The 26,281-nt window shown below is 32.4% G+C and overlaps 2 long non-coding RNA genes across 4 annotated transcripts; both read right to left on the bottom strand.

Moving 5' to 3' along the window:
- Positions 1 to 7,699: 7,699 nt before the first annotated feature.
- On the bottom strand, positions 7,700 to 13,082 carry LOC121124547 (uncharacterized). The gene is made up of 4 exons (XR_011781764.1): positions 13,022 to 13,082; positions 12,539 to 12,966; positions 10,898 to 12,474; positions 7,700 to 8,634 (listed from the first exon to the last, which is right to left on the bottom strand). It is a non-coding gene; the product is annotated as an uncharacterized lncRNA (long non-coding RNA).
- Positions 13,083 to 14,492: 1,410 nt separating this feature from the next.
- Positions 14,493 to 16,581, bottom strand: LOC121124484 (uncharacterized). Of its 3 annotated transcripts, XR_011781704.1 has the most exons (5): positions 16,493 to 16,581; positions 16,122 to 16,364; positions 15,869 to 16,064; positions 15,050 to 15,808; positions 14,493 to 14,986 (listed from the first exon to the last, which is right to left on the bottom strand). It is a non-coding gene; the product is annotated as an uncharacterized lncRNA (long non-coding RNA). The 3 variants fall into 3 exon arrangements; XR_011781702.1 differs by lacking the exon at positions 14,493 to 14,986 and having other exon boundaries at positions 15,117 to 15,808; positions 16,127 to 16,364; XR_011781703.1 differs by lacking the exon at positions 14,493 to 14,986 and having other exon boundaries at positions 15,117 to 15,808; positions 16,131 to 16,364.
- Between the last annotated feature and the right edge of the window lie 9,700 nt (positions 16,582 to 26,281).

The raw sequence follows: 26,281 nt of genomic DNA, 5'->3' as shown, positions 1-26,281 counted from the left end.
AAGCACCTTTTCTTCTTTATTTTCGTAATATTTTCCATTTTTCTACTTTTTCAGATCTATAGCTAAGATATTGACAAGAGTTAAAACTAAGGAATAAGTATAAATATAAAACATAAAAAAACAGCGAATTGATCATGCGGCAAAATTAACTTAATCGAAAATGTATACAGCAAAATTAATGGCGACAAAAATGTTCACTGCAAAATTAGGGGTCACGCTATAATTCCATTCCGGTATCTAGAGTGTACATATTATCATGTTATCTTTTGACGTCTTCAGAAAAAAAACTTTGTGCGCACAATAATTTGACATATCGTGCAAAGACGGGAGTACCATGTTCCTACAAATACATAGCTACAACCCCATGCCAAAAGAATCGATTATCATGGGGAATGAATGGATCCTATAATAAGAAGCAATAATGATTAACCTTTCTGAACCTTTTTTACTTTATTTAAAAGAATAACCTCCTTTTCAACCAAACATACAAATCCCCTCCTATATACATAACTTGACTATTAAAAGATGGGCGGGATGCTTCTTAGACAATATATATGATGTGTCAACAATAAAACAATCTTGAACAAAAATCAAGAAAAGGAGAAAATTACAATATATTTTTTACATCATATACAGGGTACGGTTTTACAATTAAGAATTTTCCATAACAGGAGATAAACCTTTTAATTTCTTAAATTAATAGAGATATTTAGAAATCCATTTATATATAAACGTATATAACCTAATCCTTCAATCCCACCACCCTCAGCCTCCAACCTGGTACGGAACCTGCTGCACGCCTTGATAAGGTGATCTTTATTCATATTGTTCACAGCCACAATAATGGAGGATCTCACGAAGCCAAATTGTTGTGAGCACGCATGTCACTCCCTGCGCCCCATACGAAATAATCCAAAGGATTGCAGTCCGGGGAGCTAGGGACCTTAGACCAGAACATCTCCGCATAGTTCAAAGGCCAATTTTTTACGCAGATCGATCTGCCTTCTTCCTTGCTGGTGTTCCCATCCCTCTGGACTCCTTGAACTCCTTTGCAACACGGTGGCAGAGGACAACTTGAGAAAGTGGATGATCTCTTTGGGTGCCAGCCTGTATCGAAGGCGACAATGATCGTTGCACGACGGTCGTACTCGGAGGACGCTTTGTAAACAGAACTTATCCAAACTTGTTTCCTGAATCTGATAAACTGGTTTTTAAAGCTGTACGACCAAGGGTTCCCAAGAAAAACTGGTTTAAAAATTCTTAATTGTAAAACTGCACCCTTGTAAACATATATCCCAAAATTTTAAAGACATATTTAGACTCAATATTCAAATTTCTGACATGAATTAATATACTCAAGACTTTTACCTATACTCTAAAATCCTTATTTTATTTGGAAGACTGCTATGGGCCCCGATATGGCCCCTTTCAAATTAAATCCGTCAATTCTTTTACTGCGATGATTAATTTTGGCTACTTTAAGTGCAATTTTCGGCCCAATCTAATACGTTCTTTTAATAAAATCCATCAATTTTTCATTCTTTTATTGCGACGATCAATTGTGGCTACTTTAAATGGAATTTGTGACGCACCCAAAGGATTAATCAGAACAATTTTCTATTAAAAAGGAAGGATCATTCGTGGAAGAATACAAATATAATCCACACTCAATTTTAAGAAAACTCATTCTAGTTTGTTTTTGTGTTTACGGACCATATATGTAATTTGTTTCCTTGAAATTAGGAGTCTGTCAAAGTGTTTTAATAAGTCTCCCTGGTTATTTTTTATTCAATTTTCCAGGCTGTTGAATATTCACTCCTATGACTTTTAGTATGAGAGCCAAGGAATAGGTCACACCATGAGATCAAATCATTCAATGAAAGAGGCTTATTATTGAAGAAGAAAGAAATAAAGAATACAAAAAACGTCTTTTCCAATCATAGTCATCAACATGTTGTCTCTCAGCAGTGGGTCTCTTCTTCTTCTTGGAAGAAAAGACGTTAATACAATAACATTTTACCTTCTTCCTCTTTTTTCCCTAGATTATTACTAGTGTTAACTCGATTCGAGACCCAATTTTTTCCCCGGTTCGATCTTAGATTATTCTTTCTAGACCGATTTGGACCAATATTTTGGTTTCAAAACGTAAAACGATTTTTTCGTTTTCTAAATCTATGGACCGATTTTTCCCCTATCCTGATGTATGAGCTGTACAAATATGACTTATTGAACATATTTAAATTTATATGACGTCATTTTAATGAATAACAATTGTAAAACACACATGACATCATAAACATTCATTTATAGGATGGATATGAAACAAATTTAAAATTATACTGTCTTTTTTTGTGACACTGATCCAGGCCGTATTTTTTCTTTGGGACCGATTTATAACTACTTTCTCTATCAGACCGTTCCAAACAGAACTTATTTAAAGGATCGAGTTAGTTTGGTCTACTAAAAATCATGACGGTATCAGACTGGTATCATTATTGGTCAGATGGAGTTGGACAATAAAGTGCCCTCTATCCAATCTAAACCTAACAGGATCTCAAATTGTACAGTATTGCCCATTCTTGTACATCAAACAATCCCTATACATGTACTATATTGAGTTCAAGAGAATAATTCCTTCCGAGTGCTTGTCCACTGAGCTACTTTGCACCATTAGGCCGAATTGAGACTTATCCAGATTGAACTTCTTTAAAGGACCGAGTTAGTTCGGTCCACAAAAAATTATAACAGTCTCCAATCGATCGGTCTAGGATATTCAAACTGACCCCCAACACTATATATTACGTATTTTTTATAAATAAACATAAATAACATGAAGAGGCAATAGGTATCGGTGAAAAACGAGGGAAAAAATCATAATCTTTAACACAAACGGTCAAGATGCTTATAACTTTAGCTGAGTTTTTAATTACTTATCACGATGGTCATAAAGCAGTAGTCAAAGCAACAATGATGTAATATGTAAACACATCTTCGAAGACTTTTATTAGTACTTTATTTGTGGTGAGTTAATACAAAAACAGTCATGAACAAAATTCATGAAAAGTAAAAATGGTCAATATATTTTTTAACAACATGTTTTCCAATATTTCATGAAGATATTTCGGTCAATTATCATCTTGGTATTCAAATTTCTGGGATGTCCAACCGTTTAATATAATGGACTGCATTGTCACTTGAAATATTTTAATGGACCACAGAAGCGATTAAATTAAATTTCATGAAAAATTACTTGACAAAACATTACTATTTAATACATATATTTCAAATTTAGGCCAAATCTAATGTTCTTTTTTTTAAATAAAAATATATCCTTAAAAAAAAATTCTCTGTTTCGTCATTCAATTTTTTTTTCTAGAATGAGGATTTTTCAAAAATTCCTTTATTTGGGAAAAATTTGCGTTCTACGCGTATTGATGATATTGTGACAATTTTTCTAAAAAAAAATACCACTGGAGGTGATAATGAGAAGTGGGCCGCACTCAAACATTAAGTGGGCTAAAATACAGCCCACGGGCTACAGGTTAGATATCCCTCGCTTAGAACCAAAATTTGATTTAAGAGACTGATATTGGCCCCAATATCGTCCCTTTAAATAAAATATATCGATTAATCATCCTTTTATTTTGTAACAATCAATTTTGGCAACTTAAAGTGTAATTTGCAGCACACCCAAAGGGTAATTAATGAGTATTGGTTGATAAAAATGCACCAAAACTTGCTCACATATTGAGGTGCCCCATTTGTTGTGTGTCAACAAACAAATAATATGGGAAAAAAATAGAAAAGGAAAAAATATACATTTTCACCTATTAGAGTCTAATATTATTTGATAGACAAATTTGACTCAATTGTGGGCTTTGTATTCAAATTTCTGGGACAAGTTAGGTTGTTCGATCACTTTATCTATAGATTAAGTTATTGGTTTGATTGCTGAGACTTATATTGACTCCGATAAGTCCCTTTCAACCATAAAATCTATCAATTGCTCATTTGTGTATTGTGAAGACGAATAGAGGCGGCACATCCACGTGCAATTTACGATATGCCCAAAGAGTTCATAAGAAATATTTGTTAATAAAATTGAAACTAATTCACCAATAAATATAAATGTAATCCACACTCATTTTAGCTTGCTTTTCTGTTGACAGGCCACATTTCAAAATTACAAATTAATTGCAGTTGAAAAATAAATCCCAGATTACATAGTTGTATTATAGTTTTTCCCACGAGTTTCCCTTCTATGTACTTAGGTATAGAAAAATGCCAATTGGTTCATTCTGAAACCAAAACCATTCTTAAACTCCCCCTTCTACTACCCTCAATGTTATTATTTCTTTGGTGTTCTGATTGAAAACACATAACATTATCTGTAAGCTATTGTGCTAGTATCTTTTAAGACATGTTCTCCTTTGTATGGAATATTAAGTTTCTATGGTTTTATCTATTTTGTTCATTTACACAGATGTTCTTTCCAAAAAAAATGGTACATCACATACATAGTTATGTAGGTACTCATGTTGGATCAGCAGCCTTCAATCAGTTTACCTTGTTGCTAGTTGTAGTCTGTATGAGTAATGAATGGAAGGGAGCTCAGCTTGAGACACGGCCAGGAATTTACATATTTTATCAGATTTTTCAACGTTTTTTTCCTTCATTCTCTCCATCTCTTGTACTTTTGGTGTTGTTGCAGTAATGATGTTTTTAAGTATTAGTGATAGGCTTCGGTCTGTAAATCCTAGACCAGTCTGAGACTCTTTTGATTTTTGCTGGAGCAAACTTGTTCAATCTCTTTTAAAATCGGTATTTTACTACCCAAAACGTGATTTTTATGGCGTCAAAACTATACAACTTAAAACTAATTTGTGATATGTTTAGATCTTATATATTATAGCTATATTTTTTATTGAATATCTCGTACTTCACAACCGATAACAGCCTACACTCGCCGGCAAACATTTTGGCAGCTCGGGACGATGAAGGTTGTGTTCATCGGGTGGAGATACCAACGCATGTGCAAAGAGATTGCACATGCGTTGCCTTTTCTGTTATTGCTCTGACATATTTACACTTAAAGAAATCGGATAAAACAAAATATGCATATTTTGTTTTCAGCTTTCTTGCACCTGCGTAATGAAACCTTGTAATTAAACTTAACGGCAATAAAACCAGGATTAAATGGTACTGCAAGTTTTGAGTACCCACTATGTACTTTTCATAAGGGATTTAAACATTCTTATTGCATGCTGTGACCATATACTAGGATTTATCCGGCTGAAACAATATGTCAGATGGCACTAATTGCACCAATTTTGACCCCCGGGGAACTTGTGGAATTAGGAAAATGTCTCAGCTGTAATTCTATGTCTGGCCGACCATCTAATAAGCTCATAAGACTTCAATATAGTCCACGATGGAGAAATATCCTAGACATTCTTCTCCAAGAAACCTTAAGCTAAAAAAGCCTAGGGGTTGAGGTCAGGGCTGGAAAAGGGTCCCATGGAGGCAGTACAAAAATATGCCATATTGTTGTTGGACAAGTTTTGGTTCCTCTTGGCTGTATAGAACTGTAATGTCTTTTGGGTCCAGTTTGGCCTTTATGACGAATCCCTTCTTACTGTTTCGAACTTGTTGAAGGACTTGTTGAAAGTGTGGACGGTGAAGGAATGGAAATCCGTCGATCACGTTCAAGTATCATTTTCTCAACTTGTACGTAAGCTCAGCTTTGTTTTGCTTTGTTTTGTATATGCTTTAATATATCGAAATATGAATAAATATTAATCTCTACAATCTTCATTAATTATTGAATTAGTAAATGTTCCGATTTTAATTAACCACCCGGTATTGCGACTGAACAAATTGGTCCACGTTTTGAAAATAATCAAACTTCGATCTACTATCTGAGATTACGGTTTGGACAGGAGTATAGGTTCAAATCATTCTAGAAAAAATCCCTTGAGATCTAACCGGAAAAAGAATTCAGTCTTGGACGAAGTCGCAATACTAGTAGCTATCTATCTCTAATAGTGAACGAAAAATATTTATCTGTTTTTGGCTTGCATGAGCGGCGCCGGAATGTATTTGCAAGTAGAGAGTCAGTCAAATTTGACCGCAATATTTGTTTGAAGGGAGGAGACAGCGCTGTGACTTACATTTTTTTTTTTTTTTTTTTTTGGGGGAGTGTTGGACTTTTATTTTAGTGATGAGACAATTAATCAGAATCGGAGAATCTCGTATTTTTCTGGAATCGGGATTGTCATCAGGAAAATAATGTTTAATTAGCGATTCCGATTCTAATTTATTACTGGTATTTAACTATTTATTACTTTTCTAAGTAAAAAAAAAAATACCCCACCCCACTAAATTAAGGAATTTTTGCTTTTTACTGGACAATTTAATACTTGAAATTTTTCAAATTTTTGCCCCAAAAATTTAATTTTCTATAAATAACTTTACACTTTTTGAATTTGAAGTTTGGTTTTTATAATTTTTTTCCCAAAAAGTTATAAAATCTCTACCCCCCCCATTCCAAAAATATATAATCCTGCGGACGCTTTTGTTAGGAAAATTGTATTTTTTAATGATTATTCAATATAAATATTAAAAAATCGAAAACGGTATCGAGATATTTTTTGAAATCTTCCCATCACTTGATTATTTAAGAAATTGAAAATAATTTTTAATAAAGAAACTAAAAACTTTTTTATTTTTTTAGTAATTTAAAAAACTAAATTAGAACGAATAATTTATTTTTCTAGAAAAGGACTGTTTTTTTTTTACGATAATGATACAAGTGTCACAAAAGTCGGAGGTGACCTCTATAGTAATGACACAACCGCACAAAGTTGGCTTTCCGTTTCACCAAAACCATATTTTTTGAAAACGGCTTCGGAACTGGAAGAATCGGACAACCCCGTTTACGGGTAAAATATCAAGTACAATTTTCAACTTCTACAAACAAATTGTACAAATTAAGAAGATGATCTAAATTTTACCCGCCACACATTTATCCTTTTTCAATTATAAGATTCCAATTTGATACATCCATTCATCAACATTCATTTATGGGTCGGATTATTAAGGTTTCTTCGTTTTGTGGACGTGAAATTTTTGGAATCTGACTAAAAGAAATACAACATCGTCTTAAAAACATTGTCGTGGGGATAGAGTCTAAATAGCTACACATGCTCACTGCTCATTTATAAAGCATATTATGCAATCAGCTTATGATGTTGAGATCCTGCAAACCGTTAGAACCCCGTTAAGTTTGTTTCCTAAGAGATTAAAAGCCCTATTGAGAAATTGTGATTGATTAGAAAATAACTTTGGAAGAGCAGCGCCACAAAATTTAAAACATTTCAGGAAGTTTAGTGATAATAATCAATAAGAATCAAATAAGAAGTCGTTTTTTTCATATTTGAAAATCGACTCACTATTTGACCGAGTAGAAAATTGTTCCTGTCGACTCAACACTATTTTCAAATGTCAAGTAACATTTGAAAAACAATTGTTGGGCGGCCATTTTATTGAACTTAATAAAGATTGGGAATTCGAAATATAAATATACCATTACAATACCTTAATTATGAATCGGTAATTAACATTTTTTATAAATAATATTACTTATTTCAGTATGAAGCATAAAGAGAAAATCGTTTAGAATATTACATAATTCAATTAGTTGTCTCAGAAATATCTCCGTTTATTTTGGGAATAATTAAAGTTATAAATTAACAAGTAAATATGCATATTTTGGTAAATATTTGTTTTAATTGTTCATAAATATATGTACATATTAGTGTTGAGACGCGGTCCAAGACCGAACTTTTTCCCGGTTCGATCTTCAGTGATTTTTTCTAGTTCAATTTGGAACAATATTTGGTCACTGACTGAACTTATTGAAAGGACCGAATTAGTTCGTTCTACAAAAAATGATAACGGTGTCAGACCCAACTTCTTTAAAGGACCAAATTAGTTTGTTCCACTATAAATCGTAACGGTGTGGCCGAACTTCTTTGAAGAATCGAATAAATTAGAACTTAAGCTTTAAACCAAGTAGCGAAACGAGCACGAAAACAATAAACAAGTGAAAAATGTCTTGGTCATAATTTACTTTTTTTTCCCGCCAGCTATGGCTTTGCTGCCCATTGTCGGATGTCAGAACATTAGACTTCATGTTTTGGAGTAGTTCCATTCTAAAATTCACCAGGAGGTTCTTGAGGAAGATGAATTGAGTTTTGTTTTCTTCAAACAAGGCTTCAAAATTCAAGGTTCCATCTTTAAATTCTTCATGCAATGATTTTTTGAGAAATCTCCGGAGGTGGAGAAATTGACGGAAACTGATGAGGTTAAATAGGAAGTTTGGACAGCTCAATACTGGTTTGCAAAGGGAATGCTCGTTTTTTTAGACGGAAAAGAGGGTAAATGGACCCATGACTACAGTTGACAGATATTAATGGATTCTTCAAGAGGCTAAAGAAGAGGCTGTTGTTGAATTCGGAGTTTATTAGGTTTTAGTATTACCTCAGATGAAGGATATATATTCCATAATAACTTAAAAGAAATAATGTACATAAATTTTACTTTAATTTGAATTAATTCTTTCCAACTTGTTTGCTGTAAAGCTTTAATTTGCTCTTTAGTTTTAGATTCATTGATGTGAAGATACTCACTTCACACATGTATCGCCATCGGAGAGGATCTTCTCATGAAATTAATCATCTAATTAATCTCCATTGATAATATAAAATAACTGAAACAATATATCGTTAATTGACAATTTTTATTTATTTCTTAAGTTGTTTGCTATTAATGTTGTGTTCCTTCAGCTTTTATTAACTAATATATATGTTCAAGACTGTTTAATGTATCTATTCGTCATTTGAATTTACATTAAAACATTATACGGTCACATGTATCACAAATTCTTTGTATAAGAGCCCATTTGGGGTCCATTTTTCCTGGAAAAATTCTTTATATGTAGCCTGTAAGAGGATCTTTGTGTACAGCCACTTATCAAATTCCATGAGAAAACTTGGTACCGAAAGCAAGGATGCAGAAGATGTATTACAGACAATAAGAGCTAGTGGATCACTTCAAGGAAACACGGAGTTCCAGATTCACTTATCTAAGGAGATACGAAGGAATTGGGGCTCGTAACATTATGAATGATATTTTGAACTGCATTGAAACTCACCTTGAATTAACGACGCTGTAATGATGCCATCAGCTCTCTTGATTTCATCTCCATAGGTATACAATTGTATTCTTAAAAGATGGTACTAGCAATTTGAGCCTTATGAGTTATGCATTTAGGCATATTGATGTGCAATTTTATCTCCTCTAGACCATTCTCCTCGCTCGAGCCTCCTATTCAAAATGAGATGTCAAATGGGGACATTGAAGCATCAGCATTAATTTCTTAATATGGATTGAATTCCCGAAGGATATAAGAGCACGAGTCTCTTAAATTTGACCATCATTTTAAGTAACTCAGTCTCTAAGATGATAATCTGATTGTTGGTTTATTTTCGTTCCCTTCAAAATTAGTCTTCATATGATCAAGAAAATCGTCTGTTCCTTTGAAGGACAGGTTGCAGAGCTTACAGACTAAATTATTATCTGAAATCTCAGATACTTTATTAATAACATCCGACATAATTAATTTATAATTAAAAAGTAAAATAATTAACTCAATAGACAATATAACTTATAAGATTAGAATATCAATATGAATGTTATAATATAGATAAACATAAAACACGTGTTATCGTCTTCAGTATAAATAAATGAATGGCATCTTGAGAAAAAATATGAAAAATACTGACCATAATTTTTTCTCAGGCTAACGGTCGCGTTTCGCTAATTGGTTTAAAGCTTCAGTTAGGACCACTAAAAATCATAACGGTCTCATACCGAACTTCTTAAAATAACCGAATTAGTTCAGTCCACTATAAATCAAAACGGTATCAGACAGGTTTAGGATATTCAGACCGAAACTCAACACTAGTAGATACGTATTTTAACAATTAAAATTATCAGGTATTCATAGGAAATATCTACATATTTACTTATGTGCAATCTGCATATACATGACATTCTAAGCGAATAAACCTTCCTTATATGACTTGTTATTCACCTATTTGTAGGCATGTAAATTATAATATATTTATAGCTGGGGCTCAAGAGCCCCTCCTAACTAATGATGATATTGAAGGGATGTAAATATGTAGATATATTAAATATTTAGTGTGCGAACATAAAAATATTCTTTACAAAAATCAAGAAAATTGTAATCCCAATTCTTTTATATACTTCATATATTCAACAACCAAATATAAGAAACTTTCTGAGTTCTGTTCTTTCTGAGTTTATAAGTTCTGAAGTTTAAATAAAAATTGACTTTAAAATTTAATATGCATTTGAATAATGTGTTCATTTTTTGTAAGGGCCAATCTAGAGAAAAAGTGGACGAAAGTGTTTGAAAAATTAACTTTTTTGCACAGTTTTATCTGATGGTTGAACTCATTGGAACCATGACAAATTGAATTTTCAATTAGGAATAGCATTTGTTTCTAGAAGATTCAGTTCAGCACCAATATTGATAACAATGAAATTTTATAATAAGTTAAGACATCCAAGACTTTCAGATTAAGTTTAGAATATTTACTTGATTCAAACCAGTTATATTGGCCCCATAATGGTCTTTCAAATAAATCATTCTTTCAATATGTCTATCAATTTGGGGACTTTGAGTGTAATTTAAAAGGTGCCCAGAGAATTAATAAACTTATAATAATTTGTCCAAAAATAAAAATATAATCCACACTCAAGTTTGAAAAAAAAATCATTCTAGCTTGTTTTTGTGTTGACAGGCCACATATCCAAAAAAAACAAAAAAAAACAACAGGATTTTCCTATTTCATTGATTTTGGTCCAAGATTTGTTTTATGTTGATACACGTCATACATTTTAATCTCAAATCAGACAAATATTTTCAATTTCTGTAGTTCATAAGTTGAACAGAGACATTAATAATATGCCTCAATCGACTCATAGCAATAATACTATACAGTCCAGTAATTAAGCCTATACATATACAAAGAGGGGCGAGGGCCGTGACTTGGAGCTTTCTTTTTGGGTTGACCAGCATGACATGAGATTTTTATTTATTCTTGAATTTTTTCCACGAACTTTTTTATAAAAACCCAAAATTTGAATTAATTATTATTTTACTTTGATTTTTTTTTAAATTACAGTTCCGGGGGCACAAAAATAAAAAAAACTATAGTTACGTATCAGAAACCAGAATCATAAAATGCAAGTTTCATTTATATTTTAATTAAAAGAGGGAACACAGAGTATTAGAATAGAGAGACGGCCTCCTAGTGCTTCCACTACTTATAAAACTCCCCATATATTTTGTAAGAATGATAAGTTAGAAATTTTATTTTAGTTATCTAGAAATAATATATATCAGCTCTATCGTTCTTTGAACAATTACTACCTATAACTAGTGTTGTGTCGGGCCTTATTTATTCGGTATAGTCCGATCCAGTCCAGTCTTAGGATTGGTCAATAGGACTGTCAGTCCTAAGGACAGGCTTTAACTCTCGGTCCTTCTAATTTTTACTAAAAATGTCGATGGTTTATTAAGCCAAATATGATAAATGAGGTATATTTTAAGAGCATTAGCATTAAGGGCGGTTTGTTTTTTACTTTTTTCGATATTCGATCACAAGTTGTTTAGAAAAATTGGAATTTATTAAGAAAATCACAGATGCAAAATTTTTATATAGCACATCAAGTACAGAGATTGAAAGGAGACAAAAGTTTCTCATTTACCAAATAAGGATAGAAATACAACATTTATCATTATTTTGTATTAATTAATTATTATGGGTATACTTAAGTCTATATAATTGTTAAAATTGCTAAAGTGGGAGATAATGTTCCTTTTCTCGGGGAAAGCAAACGAAAAAAAAATGAACAATTCGTACTGCAATGAAAATCCTATTTCTGAGGAAGAAATTAGCTCTAATATAAAAAACTGTAAAAAAATAAGTCCACGGGAATATCAGGCCTGCCCCACTTTTAGAATTAGTGTAAAAAGAAATCTTTAAAAATATGGAATTACCAGATTTTATAAAAAAGGAAAAAATAATCTTAATATATCAAACTATAGACCCATAAAGCTGTACAACACGAAATACAAAATTCTCACGGGTATCCTGAACAGCTGACTGGAGAAAATGTTGGAATTTAACATATCAATTAATAAGAAATGATTTATGAAAGGAAAATACGCGGAGGACTTTACTCGTTCTATCCAAGATGTCATGAATACCATTAAACAAAAGGGAGATGATGTCATTATCTTGCTCGTTGACTTCGAAAAAGCCTTCGACTCCATATCTCACGAGTTCCTAACAAATCAACTCCAACGATACAAAGCTCCTAGGGATTCGATTTAAAAAAATAGCTGTTATATTAAAAAATTCCAAGTCCAAATTAAACGTGCCTGGTCTACAAGGAGAATTCGGTATCTCAAAAGGTTAAATACAAGGAGACGTGACTTCACCATCGTTGTTTATCATGGCACTAAAGATGTTATGGGATCGGATCCAGGAAGAAAAAAGTGTTAAGAGGCATTAGAATCGATGGGGACAAGGTTCTGAAGGCTCTATTATACGCTTACGAACTTTCCATTATCTGATGAGGTAGTGAAAATAAGGTCTATGAATAGAATATCCATTATCTTAAAAGAATTTGAGGCCGAATCAGGACTCCGAATAAACATAGAAAAGACTCAGATGATGACTTCTTTGGAATCCATGGTAAAAAAAAACCTTCCCAGATATGATGATACAACCTCATACAACTCTTCTAGGCATATATATCTCCCAAAATGGTGAAGAATCCGCTATAAATCTAAATAGAAAAAGATTACTAAAGATTTTAAAAGAAAACTGTGACTACGTCGATATTTTCCAACTAAATATACCTGAAAGGATCATTGCGTTGAACCAAAATATACTTCCAAAAACGACCCATCTGATAAAGTATACTCCTTTCTCGTGTACTACGGTTTCAGAGGTATACAAGATACATGAAGAATTCCTGTGGCACTCAAAGAGGTCATATATTTCAAATTCCAGAATGGAGGCTCCCATAGGAAAGTAGGTCTCTCGAATATTTGAAATGGCATAGAAAAGCTTGATTATCACATGATTAAAAATAATAAAGAGTTGGTAACGATTTCTGGGCAATACGAATAAAACACTAATTCAATCGGATGAATGGATACCCCATTGTAAATAGAATAGCTACGGGACCAAACGAATTATTAAAATATGCGAGAACGCTGAGCATTTATTGGGGACAAATGTCAAGCACTCGGGATTCCACTCCAAAAGTACTTTTTCCTATACTAGGACCAGATGAGCCAATAAATTTTAACTCCAGGATGTGTTCGGGGATGTCCTATTTAACGAACACATCTGACTACCATTGTACAAGCCAAGATTACTAAGACATCAACTGCACCTCAAAATTGCATTTATCCAAGAGAATAGTGTCAGTAAAAATGGGAACACTTAATATAGTTTATGGACCACCAACTCCATTTTGCATGTTTTAGAAGCGTTTAAAGACCATTTTGTCCGTCGAACTTTGATGAAGACTTCAGAAATATCTTCTGCACATATTTTGTCGAAGAAACGCTATCAAAGGCTCGAGCTCCCACCCAACGATACGTGGTCTTTAAGGGAAACCCCTTCAGGAATCTAAAGGAGAAGTGGTTTCGGTACCGAATGGCAGCGTCATCCTTAATTGTGAATAAATCGGAAAAAACGCCGGAGGAAACAATGTGCTCCTTCTGGAAAAAATGAGAGGGAAAATTCAGGACATCTATTCTATTATTACAATTACGTTACTCAAGTGAGGACTGTGATTAATAAACTGATCCGGAAGGCGTACGGGATTGAGCCAAAAAAATATGATTGGCTCGTGGGCACTAATCCAAGGGCCAAGGATGGATTTAAGATTAAAACAATCATGGCGAAGGTGCTCTTTATAACGTATGGCGCGAGGTCTTCCGGGTCAACTATGCCTAGAGGTTTGGAAGAGTTAGTGAAGATGGATGCACACAAGAATTTTTGGTGTTTTTGACGAGAGAGGAGCAATAGTGGGTTTGTAATTGTAATGTTTACAAGCAACTTTTCTTTAGAACTAGTTTGTGATCCTCTCTGGATCTACAGGTTCTCCTTTATTTCCCTCGTTTTTTTGTTTCGTTCTTTTTTTTATCTTATTTTTATTTACTTAATGAGTAGTGGAAATGAATTGATTATTCTATCTAATTTGTAAATGATAATTTAATGAAGCATTAAGATTGGCTGTGGCAGAGTATATATATGTATATTTGGATATTTATTGCATAAAATAAATGATATTATTATCAATAAAAAAATATGATGGATATTAACCTCGGTATAAAAAACATTACTAAAGTGTTTTTTTCTAAAGTATGGAGCATAAAAAGAGAATAACATAGCACATATTTGATCTTTCCTTTCTGAAGATGTCAAAAAGGGATGTGCGGTATAAGCGGCTTATCAAATTTTCATAACTTTTTTCCTTATATTTGCTCAATAAGACAAATATAGAAGAAAAAAACATACATCCACAATACAGTTTTCGCTGTACATCACTTTGACAATGAATATGCATTTATCTTCAACTCTCTGAAATTGTCAACATGTGGTTCTTCGATCCAAAATGAGTAGGACTTTTGTGATGAAATTAATTTACTATACACATAGTTTTGGTTAAGATTTATGGATGTTCTCTCTTAAAAGAATTCACTTTGAGAATCTCTTGGACCAGAAAAAGCTTACATTGAGTAACAAATATTTGTGTTGCCCCATTCCTTTTTGTACATATATAGGCCATTACATATTGTAAGGAATACCTAGAAAATTGAAATTACAAATAATGAACCTCCTCCTTGTCAGAAACATATTGTCACAAATACTTTACAAGGTATAACACATCTGCTATACAGGCATTTGTAGTATAACGCATATCAAAGGATCCGTCTATGATTTTCCGGAAAATGTATTTAATATAGATAACGCTTTCAATTGGAAATGAGCATTTACATAATTGTTATGACCGTGAAAATTGTCATAATCTTCGTAAGCATACATTTTTCTAAAGAACAACTTGGTAACCTGAACCCCTTGGACTAGTATGAATGGGGAGCGAGAGTGCAATAAACGTGCAAATAACCCTGTTGACTCCTTGCTGACTTCCATACTCGATGGCAGTGGCCAACATGGTAAAGGAGTTCCTCATGAAGTGCCGGGTCGGAGGCTGTGGTTGAAGCTGGAGGTGGTTGGTTTGAGTGATTGACTTCACTATGGACTTCACATGTGAGAGCACAAGATTTGTGAATGCCTTAATTAATTTTGGGAAAACTATTACAAATAGTACATACATTCACTTTGTGCATTTCCACGCAAATGTAACCTCTGTAACATTCATAAATAGGGGTATTTTGTCACTTCTCTCAAAATAGAAGGGTTCAAAACATTTCATATTCCAGGCATATCTTTATCTTAAGAAGTGTAACTAAAATATGTATATTCCCTTTTTTTTATTCAAATCTATGCCTTGTCAATGTTAAGCTTAGTTTCCAAAATTTCTCTCTGAATTGTCCTTATCCTTCATTTTTCCGGATTTAAATCCCCACCCTGTAATGTTGGTAGACGTTTAAATTTATATTTCAAACCTATAATATAAAAATGCGGTAAATATGTCATTTGACAAAATCTCCAGAAGGCAAATTTACCTAGAACCTAGATTAGGATACCCTGAATATATATACGGATTTGTTTGCAGAAAATAATGGCCAAAAACATCTTGTGAGTGAGAAGTATTAGAGTAACATGGTATACAAATGGATAATCTATCACGGATCATTATCTTACATTGTGCATGTTGTTGATTCTCTGGAGTAAACGTGTTGGATTGTTTACTACTACTACCTGCGACCAAGAAAACAAACAATCAGGACATATACATAGATAGGTGGATTAGTATACACTACACACATAGTACCTATATACACATAGACCAATCGATTCATTATTATTTCTCCAGGTTATGTGGCGTGAGTCTCCTTCTTCCCCACGGGTTGTTTGAGTTGTGTAGGACATCATCATCAAGATATGTATGTAGATTCGTTTTTTTTTTTTCATATTATTTTTCGTCACTATGCATGGCTTTTATTTTCTCATGGTTTCATGTCCATCTACATATTTAATGATCTTCTTAAGAGTGGTTACCTGAAAATAAAAACAATACAAAAAGAAGCAATTATTTCAAAAAAGAGAACGAAAAAACTAAATGGTACTTCCTAGTCCCCCCTCCCCCTACCCCGAAAAAAAAAAAAAGAAAAAGAAAAAAATAATACCATAATGAGAGCTTATTCACTGCTCCTACTCCTAACATAATTTTAGTGTTGGATCTATCCTAGGACTAATTTCCAATGCAGTCCACCCCTCTTTCAGTCTTTTTATTGGTTCAAACTTTTTATCATTCCAATTACTCGGTCCTTCAGTCCTAGCTATCTTTTTGTTTTCTTCACTCTTGGCCAGGATGGAATAAAACAATGAAAATAATAAATGATAGCTAGAACGTATAATAATAAGTTTTAAGGGAAAAACTTCCTACTTTAAACTTCAAGTACCTGTTTCTTTCAAAGAGATTAGGATGAAACTTCAATAACTGAAATGACTTAGCTACTAACCAAGTCATTTCGACTGTTGTACTTACCATAAAACACCAATATGGACAGATCCTAGGACTGCCAAATTTTATTAGGACCGGACTGCTGTACATATTTTTAGTTTTTTAGACCTACCCAAGACTATTAATGACTGATAGTCAGTGTTGGATCGGTCCTAGAATATTTCAGACCGATCCAAAAGGGGGGTTACGCTGTATACATTTCAATATGTCTATATATATATATAAATTAAGCCAAACTTAGCTTGCTGTGTGTTTGTCCAATATCAGCTATAAAACCAAGTATCGAAAGGTGCATGTTAGCTTATGGAAATGCATACATGGTGGGGGAGGGGGGATATCTTTTTCCCACGCTTTTTATTATACCAAAGACGATGTCACTTTATCCTTTATTGCAATTTTTTTATGGCATATGCAACTTTTTCTTCCCTTCTCATAGTTTATCTGATTAAATTAGTCATAACGATGAATTAATGGAGACTGTGGAATTAGTTATGCAGTAATATTCAACACTACATTGTACAAATATCGGTCACTTCATTTTTCTACTTTGTTTTGAAAATTTGGTTGGAACTAAATTCGTGTAATACTCGTAACTAAAATTACAATTGGATTGTATAGAATATGACTTAAAACATGTGTAGGAATTGTTTGCTAGTTGGCAATCTGAAGAGTGTTTTTTTATTTTCCAATGCTGTTATTTGTAATTTCGATTTGCTACAGGTGTAAGTCTTTGTTAAACTCAAATTAGAATTGAGGATCGACATGGGAATAATTCTTCTATTTTTCCTTACTAAATACGGAGTAGTATTTTAGTTTATTTCCTTCATCTCATAGCTAGTCGCAGCTACTTTAATAAAACGTCATGACAGCTAAGCTGCTCTTCTCCCAAACATTCTTCAAATCACCAGTGACAATTTGTAATTCTAAATACTATCCTAGTTAATAAAAAAATCTCCAAACCTTTTATGTAGTTAAAACTATAGCCTCTCTAATACTGCTCCAAAAAAGTAGATATCTACCTCAAAAGACCACCACGAATCGTGTTTCCATTGAAATGATTTATATTTATATATTTACAACTAATATTTTTTTTATTTTTCGTGAAAAAAATTAAATAGAAGGTAATTTATACTGTTTTTCAGAATTTCCGGAATCATTCAGCAACTTCTCCTCCTTTCCCAACCATTTCCTTTATTAAAAAAAAAAAAATCTATTAAGGAACCAACATGTTAATATACAAAAAAAAAAAAAAAAAAAAAATAAAGACACAAACATACTCAAACTAACATCTCAAAATTCCGATCGTTTTATGAATAATTGTTTACAAAAATAAAATAAATAGGGATGGAACAGTATTAAATCCTTAGTCAACAATAACAATAACAGTTTGACCTGGATCCAAAGATTTCGAAACCTTCTAAACAATAAATAAATAGATCAATTGAATAAATAAATGAATCCTTATTTTTTAATCGTGTTCATCAAAGGTAGAAAACACATTTCAAACTAGAATGAGGAACCGCTAAACAAAAATTGGCACTGTTTTGACTTATGTATCTCATATTGCTTTGTTTAACCTTGACTTTGACCTTGATCTCTCGAAATTTAATTTGATTTATGTATCTCAATTTGTTTTAAAATTTAACATTTTTGTGACCTTGACCTTTGACCTTGAAATCTCCAAATTTAATAGTCTCATACTGCTAACATATATAAACTTCCTACAAAGTTTCACCAAAATCGATTTGTAACTTTAACAGTAATCCTACCCTTAAAAAGAAGGTTTTTTTCCTTGACCTCTCAAAATTTAATGGGGTCGTACTGTTAATATATGTCACATTCCTACAAGGTTTCACTAAAGTCCATCAAGTAACTTTTTCAGTAATACAGTTTACAAAAAAAAACACACACACATAATCAAACCGTGGCCAAAATATATATTCCGTTCAACTTCGTTGGTGGAGGTAATTAATCCGTTTACCATGAAGTTCAAACACTAATCTCTACAGTTGAGTAGTTTGTAATGAAAGAAACTACCCTTAAAAATTAAAAAAGGAAGAATGGGTGTTACTTTTACTATTTATTCTTTTTCGTACTGAAAGAAGAATTATCGCATGTCTTTGGTCTAAATTGTTTAAAAAATAATAGAGTTGACCTAAACGCCAGCAAGATTTAATTCATTTTACATACCGTTCTTCTACAAACTTTATTATAGAAACAATATTTCTTTTTTGTATATGATGTTACATACAAAACCACTAGAAAATTTTATTAATATGACTATATTGTTATTTCTTAGGTAAAAAAGATTGTACGTAGTACATACTTTCAGACATACATAAAGAAAGACATGGTATAAATATATTAGGGCTGGGACGATACAAACCGCGGTTCACCCTTCCTGGTATGTGGTTTGGTATGGTTTAATAGTAAAATGCTTTTTGTTTTTAAATAGAATAAATTTAGATTTTGAAGTTTTTTAAAATTATTTATAAATCTACTAAACTTCTCTAAAAAAACAAAGGTTGATATAAAATACACAGGTTATATAATACTATACTTCATAAAGTTATAAATTTTTTGCGAAAAGATGAGCGTGTCTACATTTTCTGGTAAAACACAAGACCAATTAGCAGTCACAATATCGCAAGCTGTGGGAAAAAATATTTCGCTGGATACACATACGAATAGATCTGCAGTTGCAAGGTATCGTGAAGCGGACTTGGAAAGATTAATAAATTTATTGAAGTTAGCCCTCAGCATACCATTGGATTTTAATAAACTCAGATGTATTTTATCATTTATAAGTCATTATTATTATTTTTTTTTTTTTTTGCATAAACAAATGCAGAAATTATTGCTTATAGAAAGGGAGGCTTATGATATAAAACCTTACCACACTATCTAAATTTATTAATTTGAAAAAAAAAAAATAATAATAATTTTATAACATCAAAATATTTAATATGTGATTATATATAAACGTACCACACCGATGGTTAAAAACGTAGGGAGCCGTACGGATCGTACCGAATCGAACCACAGTACGACCCCGTATCGTACAAGCCCTATACAAGTATACACGGGCAGACTTTGTTTTATTAATATAGACAAGGTGATTTCTGTGAAGGGAATAAAACATTACTTAGGCCACAAGGAATAATGATGAAGTAACATCATCTGTCGGACTGGTGTCTCAAAAGCAACATCTTGTGAGATAAAAAGTTTTCAAGTATCCAAAGGAATCTCCTCAAACTAATAGACACGTATAGCTTTGGAACCACGATTGGTATTATTTATCATTTGAATATAATATAATATAATTGAATATTCAAAACACAAAAAAGAGGATACATTTGAATAAAATCAACAGCTGACCAAAAAAAACATCACATCCGATTTTTTGAGCCCATATCAACCTCCATTACTATCAGCGGTTGAGTGAGGAAGTACGAAATTGAGTTTCTGTTATAATTCATCTCTCAACATGAACGCATGCCTACAGGAGTTACAGAGGGGTCATTGGGGGGGGTATTCGTGCCAGAAAGACAAATTGTGAGATTGTGCTTTTCCATAACCTCTCTGGGAACAGTATAAAACACTTTACAGGGATTAATCTATAGAGTCTGGAGGTGTTGATACTGACTTTGATATTAAGGGGAGGGCCCATAATCACCGCAATCATGCCCAAAACAAGGACATAATTGATGAAGGTCCTGGGCAGTCCCTCAGGATGATTGCGAGAGACAAGGGAGTCTCTCATAAACTTGTGAACAAAATAATAAAGGACCTATGAAAATACATTTACTAAAAAGATTTCATGTATTTATCTTTATTTTTGACCAAGATATGAAAGTTCTCGTAACATATGATTTTTGTGCCTCAATAGCGTTCCTACTCTGTACATACAACCCAATAATTCATAAGCTTCCTTGAGTGAATTACATCATTGGTGTTCAAATTTGTGGGATGAGTAAAGATACCCAATAATAATAGCTATAGTTTAAAACCTTATTTGATTTATGAAACTTATATTGGCCCCGATATGGCCTTTTCATATAAAATTCCTCAACTACTCATTCTTATATTGGGGATCAATTTTAGCAAATATAAGAAGTAAATCTTAATTAATTCGTTTTACAAAACATTTTTCAACTTATAAGTATCAATTAAATAATAAACCTTCCTTAAATAAATTTTGACCCATATCCGACCGTTTAATGATGCTTTCATCCAGAAGACTCCATTTGATTATTAAGATTTTCAAGAAACGCCTCTACAAATTCAATAATCATCAAAAGGCAAAAGACGCAGGGAGTCTCCATCAAATTATATCTTTAAATCTTTTCCTTTTGAAGAAAGGAAGAAGCAATTAACAAGGGACCAAGGCATCTATGAGTGTATTTCTAGAAAACCATTTTAATGATCAGATAATAATTCCTGGCGTCTATGGATTTCAAATCTGTATTTTTCCTCAAAATAAAATATAAAATAAATGTGAAAATACCACCCTGATAATAACCTAATTCATTCGGACTTTCACATTTCCTTACTTCTCACTTTAAAAGGAATTGGGAGGTCTGTGTGGTCTCGTCTCTACTTTGTTACATTCCTTGCCAACCTAAAATAAGTTAGGTAATCCTTAAAAATATACAATGTAAAATATGTAATAATACTAATTGAAACATATGTCCCATTTATGATCTTTTGTGTCCCACACATCATCAGTTCCATTATATTCCGTCATATTAGTTTATTAGTGTTGAGACTCTATGCAAGACCAATATTTTCCTTGGTTCCATCTTAAGGAATTTTTTCCGAACTAATTTCGACCGATATTTCTGTTCAGACAAAAGGTACTGGAATGTAGTTTTCACTGAAGGAGGAGTCAAATTATAAAATGTTGAAGACTCAGAGTAACGCAACATTACAATCTAATAATAGAAATAATACACTTAGTCTAAAACAGTGGGGTAATGGGCCTAGACCTTATAGTTCTGGACCCACTGGCCCATAGACTGAAATTTGATCGTTCTCAAATCGTGGAACGAATATTATTTTTTTAATGCTCCTTTAATTGGCCAGATGGAGTTACACTAATTAAGTATAAGTAATTATTATATTACTAAAATTACTCCTTCTGATCTAAGTATGGTAAATGAAGTCCACATACACTAAGTTCTCTAGGAGCGACCGAGATGCTAACCTACGCACATGGAGCTCTCAAACTACGATGTTCCATTACGAATTTATTTATGTTTGCACCAATGAACCAATTTTCTACCTATGCTGATTTATGTGTTGTAAAATATGATTTATGCAACACATTTAGCTTACGTTATTATAGGTCGATGTTCACAATTTTGAAACGCACATAACTTCATTAATAACTCATTTATAGAATCAGTCTATACATACTTTTAAATAGGACGGATCTAGACCAAACTTTTCTTTGAGATCGGCTCAGGACTAAATTTCTTTTAAGGAGGGAATTATTTCAGTCCTCTCAAAATAAAAACGATCTCAGACCGGTCTCTGATTTTCAGACCGAACCCCAACACTAGCATTCATGTTGTTCACACATGTTAAGTGCAATGAATGGAATAATTCAAGGCATGTTTCCTTGCATCATTACTCATAAATCATCCATAGTTATTCACTTTTCATCAAAACTTGACCAAGGAAGTATAACAAAAAAACATGAATGTAATTTTCAATATTGATCGTTGTAATGAAATCAAGATTTGTCGGTGATATGACGAATAGTCAATTTGTGTTCTGTGTTGGTCCTTATTTATTCTGTCTAGTCCAGTCTTTCGGTCGGTCCTTGGGACAGTCAGACCTGGAACTCATTAAAAAAAAAAAAAAATTCAATGACGTCTGAATGAGGACTAAACTGGATCGGATCGAGACTGAACTGGACTGCTGTCATCAGTCCTAAATAAGGACTGACACAACACTTTAAATAATGTTGTTGGACCAGAGTAAAAAAATGTCCACTCACCTTCTTGTTACGACAAGAACCAATTTTTGGGGAGTTCCATCGAGTTCTTTAGTTTTTGATCTGTCATTTTAAAGAGGGATACTTGAAGTTTGACTAATCACTATTTGAATATTTAAAGTCTGATTATTCGATTAATTATTTAAGTCAAGTCCAATTTTCCAGAAAATATTTAGAGGGAATTTCCAGTAATTTTCAAAAAATTGTCGGTTTGATTATAGTTATGTTTCTTTCGAGTTTGAATAATACTCGAATCCAACACAAATAAATAAATATTAGAAAATAATATGCAAGGGAGTAGAAAAATAATTATAATTCTCAGGGGTATGTTTAATACCATTGCAAATATATTAAAGAGAGGGGGCAAAGCCTGACTACAAACATGCATGACTCATAGTTATACAACGTGTTCCATCGAATCGTGAATGAAACATTGGAAAAGTTTTATAGACTTACTAAATAATTTACTATTTTTTCCAGTAATAATAACTGTCAGAAATACAAACAAACAATTTTTGTAAAACAAATTTATTCATCTGACCATGGACAAGTGATATGGAGTACAACAAAAATTAAATATTAACATTTCTTGACGTAAGAATTCTATTATATATTCGATTTACCAGTTATGTAGCACCTGGGACTCTTGTGCGGACTATTGAGTCGAGGCGCAAAGTATGAGAAATGCAACTTTCTTGTAGAGTTAATTATTTAAGAAACCCCATAACTCATAATTAAATGATAATCTATATGGCATGTTAAAATTAAAATAAGAATTTTAGTATGAAACTTAGCAATTCCAACTTATACAACATATAAAATTTCTTATCTTATAGAATGTTTTCACTCATGTCATAAATTACATCATAATTGAAGGAAAGGCCTTTTGGGGGCTCCAAATTCATATTTTTAATACATAAAGTGGACATTAAACTCCATCAATGGCTTTAAGAAATAGGTAAAAAATTACTCCAGCATTGAATACAACTTGATGCCCATGATGCACACTGATATTTGAATAAATCAAAGTAGTATGTTCGAAAAATGATTTATTTAAATGTGTTCTAATGTAATAACATATTTTGAATACATTTTAGGGTCGGATATATAATAAAACTAGGTAATAAAGTGATATATATTTTTTATAGACAGTAAATTTTAAGTCATTTTATTTTTGTTGGGTCCATTTTGACATCGAATATTTCACTACTTTCCTTAATATGAATGAGAAAGATTTTTTATTCTTATAAAACTTGGCTTATATTAACAATTCTGACGTCACATCAAAACGCTGTGTGTTCTGATACGAAAAGTGTGACAAAATTGTCTTGCCTTTATAAAAGACAATTTTGGGCTCAAATGAAAGATATAGATGGAATGAATACAATCTATTTATATACATGTTATACTAGATCTTGCAAAAGGATTCATATGACAAAGCAGGAGAACTTCCTGAGATTCTATTGATCTCAAAAGGGACAACCATATAAATATATACCATTCATTTTCTGCAATAGAAAAAGCTTCACTTAATCCCAAATAAGGAAATCCTCTCTTTGAGACTAACTTGAAATATGTACATCGGACTTATAAATAAAAAAATCCATATATATATATATTTATATATATAAATAATGTATAAGATTATGATTGACAGATCAAGCTCAAAGGGAAACGTGCCAAATGGATTGAACCACCGGAAGTATTATCCCTTATTTGGATCATCACGATTTGTATTCCTCTTTTATGTTACAGCCAGGTTGACCCTGTTCAGTCTTTAATCAATAGATAGGAAAGGGGATCCCAGGAGATGAAGAATCAGCTTTGTTCGTCATGGGAAAAGTTGTTTATTACTTACCGGAAAACAACCTCCGCCCCCCTGCCTCTCTTCTTTCAATGGAAATCCCTTTTATAAAGAGTTGAAAATCAATGCATAATAGAGGTAAAAATTGTTATCAGAGTTGTGAGTGCTTCTTTATCTAATCTAAATATATATGTATTTAGTCGAAAAATTGTTATATATTTAATCAGTATGTTTAATTATCAAAAATAATAATTACGTAATTGGCGTAAATTGTAAGGACTCACGGCCTCTTTCCATGTATCTACTTATCACTGCAGCCATTGCCACAATCAAAATTATCCATATTTCTTAGAAATGCGATATAATCATTAGAGTTGAGTTTGGGTCTGAAAATTATAGACCGGTTTAACGTAGATCGTTATTACTTTTAGTGGACCAAACTATTATGGTCTATTAAAGAAGTTCAATTTTGAATCAGTCTCAATAAATAATTTAATCTAGATCGGTCCGAAGAAAAAATCGGTCTGAATCGTTCTCATTTAAAATTTCTTCCAGACGGATGCATAGAATTCTAGAACCATGGATTAATCAAGCTTAGCGTTGTGTTGGACCTTATTTATTACCTAAGACTGCAGTGGTACAGTCTAGTCCTGTATATCAGTCTATAACTTATAAAGTTTGGTCATTGATGACGTCTCTCAACTTTATTTCTTCTTTTTTAATCAGTTCCAGTACTGATAGTCCGAAGGATTGCTCCTAATACTGATCTAGGTTATACCAAATAAAGAAGGACTGACACAACACTAATCCGCTTAGTTTTCTTATCCTTCATGAAGGAATAGAGTAAAAATGAGGTTGACTCTTCTTTTTCTATTTTTCAACAAATCACTCATTTTATACTTTCCTCACGTAGTAATAAAAATTATGCGTGATTATTCCAGGTCTCAAGAATTCCATGATCAATCATATAGATGAATTTTTGATGACGTCATGTTTGTTTCACATTTGTAAACATTGGGGCAATAACGTCGACACAGATTAAATGTGTTGTATGAATCAAATTTGGAAAATTCATAAATCAGGATATGGGAGAAAATCGGTATATATTTTGAGGACAAAAAATTCGGCCTACGACTTTAGAACGATTCAATCTCAGTCAACCGTCTGATAGAAAAAAATCGGTCTTAACAAAACTATTTATGTATCTAAAAAGTGTTAATTGGGCAATGTTGGTCTTGATTTACATTAAACCGAGGACATAACAATCCAGTCTGGTGTCGAAACAGTCATGCGACCTTGTCCCAAAAGATACAAAAAATATATCGTTGATAATGTTCTCCAACATGTTTTTCCCACTATTCACCAAAGTAAATACAATCATTGTTATTTAACTCAATATCATTGATTTATTTGACAAATGTTTCACATATTTTTTTTTTTTCATATACGGAAAATAAGATTTTAGAAACATGACAAAACACAAAATTACTACTAAATAAAATTTTAAGTAATTTTTTTTTTTGAGTTCGAGATTAAACATTTTGTTTTATACTAAAAAAAAATAAAAAATCTGCATAAATTGTCAATTATAATTTTTTGGAAAAGACACCATACGACCTTTTTTGACAATACCAATTTGAAGAGTC

Source organism: Lepeophtheirus salmonis, chromosome 9 (genome assembly GCF_016086655.4).
Source record: "Lepeophtheirus salmonis chromosome 9, UVic_Lsal_1.4, whole genome shotgun sequence".
NCBI classification, from domain to species: domain Eukaryota; kingdom Metazoa; phylum Arthropoda; class Copepoda; order Siphonostomatoida; family Caligidae; genus Lepeophtheirus; species Lepeophtheirus salmonis.
The sequence above is the reverse complement of the archived record's forward strand: the minus strand, read 5'-3'. Positions and strand labels throughout refer to the sequence as shown.